Below are 5,785 nucleotides of genomic sequence, written 5' to 3'. Positions count from 1 at the left end.
GGGAGAGAGCGCAAAAGGGAATGACTAGCGTGGTGGTGAGGGCATCCACATTGGCGACCCAGTGTCCAGTCCCCCTGCTCCAATGACTCTTTCATTATTTACACATCAAACAGCTTCCACAAGTGAGATTGAGGGAGCTGCACATCATCTCATAGCTCAGTGGCCAGAGCACTCTCCTGAGAAGTGTGGGAGGCCCTTCTTCGTAATCCTTTCTCTCCAGCAGACAGAGAGGGGAATTAGACCTGGGTCTCCCACATCCTAGGCAAGCACTCTAACCATTAGGCTAAAAGTTACAAAGTGGGCTCTGCTTCCTACTCCTCCTGCTGTTTGTGAAATGAGGCAGGCACACTACTCATTCTCACAAGAAACAATTTAGGGTCTTAAGCTGCCTGACTCCAGGAGAGGGGCTACCAGTTATAGAACACAAGCAGAGAGAGGCACCGCCCAGCAACCTGGACTTAGATGCCCATCTCCAAGAGAGGGCTGGGACTTAGAACACATCTCTCTCATCATTTCCATTTGGCTGGCTTAGGAAACTCGCCGCCCAGTGTGCTGGCTTCTATGGCTGGTATTCTAAGCACCTCTTTCCCTATTCATCGTATAGGGAACCTAAGTGGCTAACTCAGGATTGGTGGATAACAGCATTGTTCCTGTGATTTTCTAGGCAGTTAAAGGTTAGGTGTCGCAATGCTCAGCATCACAGCACCTAAGACTCTTTGTGGGTCTGGGCCTGAGTGCATTAGGAACTGAAAATTCAGCTGTACTCAGCTTGGTCTGATGGTGCTCTCGAGCAGAAAACCTGAAATCCCAGCAATGATTCAGCAGATGTATCCATGGTGCATCCTCAGGGCTTGGCTACACTGGAAAGTTGCAGTGCTGTAAACCCACCACCAGCGCTGCAACTTACTCACCGCCCATACTTGGAAGGCACATACAGCGCTGCATCTCCCTGGCTGCAGTGCTGGTTGTACTGCTCTGCCTCGGGTATAAGGATTGCAGCGCTGGTGATGCAGCACTGCTCCTTAAGTGTGGCCACCAAAAGCACTGTAATTGGCCTCCGGGGTATTCGGAGGTATCCCAGAATGCCTGTTCAGCCACTCTGCTCATCAGTTCGTACTCTACTGCCCTGGCCTCAGGTGACCAGCCCTTTAAATGCCCTGGGAATTTTAAAAATCCCCTTCCTGTTTGCTCAGCCAGGTGTGGAGTGCAATCAATCAGTGAATCTTTCCAAGTGACCATGCCTCCACGCGCCAAATGAGCCCCAGCATGGAGCAATGGCGAGTTGATGGACCTCATCAGTGCTTGGGGGGAGGAAGCTGTGCAGTCACAGCTGCGCTCCAGCCGTAGGAATTACAATACCTATGGGCAGATCTCAAGGGCCATGCTGGAAAGGGGCAATGACCGGGACGCGCTGCAGTGCAGGGTTAAAGTGAAGGAGCTGCGGAGTGCCTATTGCAAAGCCCGTGAGGGAAACCGCCGCTCAGGTGCTGCCCCCACGACCTACCTTTTTTACAAGAAGCTGGACGCGATACTTGGGGGTGACCCCACTGCCAATCCGAGGACCACGATGGACAGTTCAGAGCAGGGAGAGGAGGAGAAAGTGGAGGGGGGGAAGGAAACCAAGACTGAGGGTGCTGGGGTGGGGGGAGACACCCCGGAGTCCCAGGAGGCATGCAACCAGGAGCTCTTCTCAAGCCAGGAGGAAGGTAGCCAGTCGCAGCAGCTGGAAGTTGGTGAAGGAGAAGCAGAGGAGCGGGTTCCCGGTAAGCAGCTTTTATTTTCAGGATGGAAATGTTTCAGGAGAGGAGGGGGGGTTATGGCTGCATGCATGCATGCCTAGATGTGGAATAGCCCGTTGATGTGGTGTATCACATCTCGGTAATCGGCGTCAGTAATCTCTTCAAAAGTTTCTGCCAGAGTGTGAGCAATGCGCTTGTGCAAGTTTAGAGGGAGAGCCATTGTCCTTGTCCCAGTCAGGCTAACGCGTCCGCGCCACTGTGCTGCGAGGAATGGGGGGACCATTGCTGCACACAGGCAAGCTGCATAGGGGCCAGGGCGGAATCCGCATTGCTGTAGAAGACCCTCCTGCTCTTCCCAGGTGACCCGCAGCAGCGAGATATCTTCCAGGATTAACTCCTGTGGAAAATGTTGGGATAGTGTTCAGTGTAGGTCCCCCTGCAGCAGTTTGCTTTCCGCAATGCAATGAAACCCCAGTACAGCCCTAACCCAATCAGTCCCCCTTCCCACGTGACCTGCAGCAGCGAGATATCTTCCAGGGTTAATTAACTCCTGCACTCATTCCCTGTTACTCACCATTTCTTCGCTGCTGTGTGTTCTCTGTGCTCTGGTTGGTATGTGGAAAGTATGCTAAAGTGAGACTGTAAAGTCCTTCACTGTGATTATACACAATGCTGCCTCTCTGTTAAATGTTTCAATTTTTGTCTTTCTAAGAACAGTGTCCTTGAATACCCCACTGGCTGGATCAGAGACTGCTGAAAGGCTACAAAACCTGAGAAAGAAGCCATGAAAAAGCAAAGAAGATATGGTGAAAGCAGTTATGAATCAGTCTGCCAGAGGGAGTAAAAGACTCCAGAACTGGAGGGAAAAAATGCAGTGCTGGAGGGAAAGAGAAAGGCAGTAGCTAAGAAGAAAAGCACGAAGCAGCTGATAAGCATCCTGGCGTGCCAAACGGACTGTATCCAGTCACTCGTAGCCATGCAGGCAGAGCACTACTGTGAGTCCCCTCCCCCCAGTCCCAAAGCTCTTTCCCTTGTGCCCCAATGTCAGCTCAAAACCCCATTCTCCAGCATCCAGGTTATTACCACCAGCAGCTGCCCCCAACACCTGTACGTTCACCTACCAGCCCTGAGAACTACGACCCTTACCCTCTGCACTCAACACCCATCACCATGCAGCATTTTCATCCTGAAGTGCAGCAGTCATTGCACAGCGCTACAGGCAGGACATATTCAAACCTCTGACTGTACAGTTCACCACCCCACCCCCTTGCCCTTTTAGTTATTTTCTTTTCAATAAATGAATTCGTGGCTTTCAAAACAGTTTTCTTTATTGCAGAAAGTGTAAGATACCATAGCCCAGGAAAAAAAACAGGCACTGCAAATCATTGTAACCACTGCACTTCACTCCCGTGCAAAGCACCAAACATTACTGTTTGCTTTCAGCCTCAAATTCCTCCCTCAAGGCATCCCTAATCCTTGCAGCTCTGTGCTGTGCCTTTCTAGTAGCCCTGCTCTCTGGCTGTGCAAATTCAGCCTCCAGGCGTTGAACCTCAGAGGTCCATTCCTGACTGAATGTTTCACCCTTCCATTCACAAATATTATGGAGGGTACAGCATGCGGATATAACCGTGGGGATGCTGCTTTCCCCCAAGTCTAGCTTCCCATAAAGAGAACACCAGCGCCCTTTTAAACGGCCAAAAGCACACTCCACAGTCATTCTGCACCGGCTCAGCCTGTAGTTGAACCGGTCCTTGCTCCTGTCAAGCTTCTCTGTATACGGTAATGAGCCAAGGCATTAATGGGTAAGCGGGGTCTCCAAGGATCACAATGGGCATTTCGACATCCTCTATTGTGATCTTCCGGTCTGGGAAAAAAGTGCCAGCCTGCAGCTTCCTGAACAGGCCACTGTTCCGAAAGATGCGTGCATCATGCACCTTTCCAGGCCAGCCTGTATAAATGTCAATGAAACGTCCACAGTGATCCACAAGCGCCTGGAGAACCATAGAGAAATAGCCCTTCCGATTAATGTACTCGGATGCTAGGTGGAGTGGTGCCAGAATAGGAATATGCGTCCCATCTATCGCCCCTCCACAGTTAGGGAAACCCATTTGTGCAAAGCCATCCACAATGTCCCGCACGTTCCCCAGAGACACAGTTCTTAGCAGGATGCGATTAATGGCCCTTCAAACTTGCATCAACACGATTCCAACAGTCGACTTTCCCACTCCAAACTGGTTCACGACCAATCAGTAGCTGTCTGGAGTTGCCAGCTTCCAGACTGCGATAGCCACCCACTTCTCCACTGAGAGGGCAGCTCTCAATCTCTTGTCCTTGCACCACAGGATGGGGGTGAGCTCCTCACACAGTCCCATGAAAGTGGCTTTTCTCATCCGAAAATTCTGCAGCCACTGCTCATCATCCCATACTTCCATGACGATGTGATCCCACCACTCAATGCTTGTTTCCTGAGCCCACAAGCGGCGTTCCACGGTGCTGAGCATTTCCATTAATGCCAAAAGCACTTTAGTGTCATACGCATCAGGCGACTCGATATCATCGTCGGACTCCTCACTGTCACTTTGGAGCTGAAGGAATAGCTCAGCTGCCAACCGTGATGTGCTGGCGACACTCATCAGCAAAGTCCTCAGCAGCTCGGGCTCCATTTCCCACAGAAATCGCGCTGCACAGAAACCATTGGGAGTCTCACAATGGCGCCAAACGTGGACGGAAAAAACAGTGACTGCTGGGATGTGAAGCGATGCACCACGGGGCGTTGGGACAGGAAGCGGAATGACCCGCACCCTTCCGTCCCCTTCCCACAACCCACGGCGCCAAAATGGGAAGAGGTGCTCTGTGGGATAGCTGCCCACAATGCACCACTCCCAACAGCGCTGCAAATGCTGCAAATGTGGCCACACTGCAGTGCTGGTAGCTGTCAGTGTGGCCACACTGCAGCGCTTTCCCTACACAGCTGTATGAAGATAGCTGTAACTCCCAGCGCTGCACAACTGTAAGTGTAGCCAAGCCCTCAGTCAGAACAATGAATCCAGCCAACTTCCCTGATTGAACATTTTCCTTTCTGACATACAGTGCCGCACCAAGCATGAGAGTGAACAGGGAAGAAAATAAAATCTGCAAGCAGTTATATTCTGTCTCTCTCCTATGTATGTGTGTCTAAAGAGAGTATATATGATTGTGCGATGTGCTATGAAGGCTTTATTGTCAGGCCTTTCCAATGGCTGTATTCTCACAAGGGATGAAATACACTAAATGATGCCAATTATCTCAACAATGAAGGCAGATTAAGGTTTCCTGGGACCCTGGGCCAGAGAAAGTGGGGGGCCTCACCCCAGCCCTTCCATCTGTGGTCCTGCTCCCATTCTGCCTCTTCCACCTGCAGTCCTGCCCACAGCCCCACCCCTTTCTGCCCCTTCCCTGGGGCCCTGGCCCTGTTCCACCCAGGGTCTCCCCCATTCCACACCCCCCAAGACCGGGGAAGCTCTGTCCCCACACCATGGCCCCAAGGCCACAGCAGAGAGGGAGAGCTCCTCCAGTTCCAGAGCTACAGTGGGGGTTCAGGTGCTGGAGCTTCTCCTACCACTCCCAGCACTTCTGCAGAGGACCAGGATGGGAGTGCTGGGGCGTCTTCTGCCCTGCCCACCCGGTGCTTCTGCTGGAGAGTAGAATTGGGTGCAGGGGCTTCCCCTGCCATCCCGCGGCTTCTGCCAGGGATGGGGTTGGTTGGGTTGCTGGGGGGCTTCCTCCACCCCACAGCTTTTCCCTAGGATGGCATTGGGGTCACTGGGAGAGCTTCCTCTGCCCCACTCACTGGGCAGCGGAAGCCAGGGCCCCCCAGTTGACTGGGACCCCAGGGCACGGGCCCCATGGGCCCAGTGCCTAATCTACCACTGCTCAACAAGTGTCAACAAAAGCTTTATGCAGTATCCCACCTGCCACACACACACATACACCAACTGTCAGATTTTCTGTTCTTCTTCGTCTTTGCCTTATCTTGTCAACTGGTGTCAGCAGCCCTTGTTCTTCAA

This window comes from Gopherus flavomarginatus, chromosome 2 (assembly GCF_025201925.1).
Source record: "Gopherus flavomarginatus isolate rGopFla2 chromosome 2, rGopFla2.mat.asm, whole genome shotgun sequence".
In the NCBI taxonomy this organism is placed as follows: Eukaryota; Metazoa; Chordata; order Testudines; family Testudinidae; genus Gopherus; species Gopherus flavomarginatus.
Note: the sequence above shows the minus strand (reverse complement) of the source record.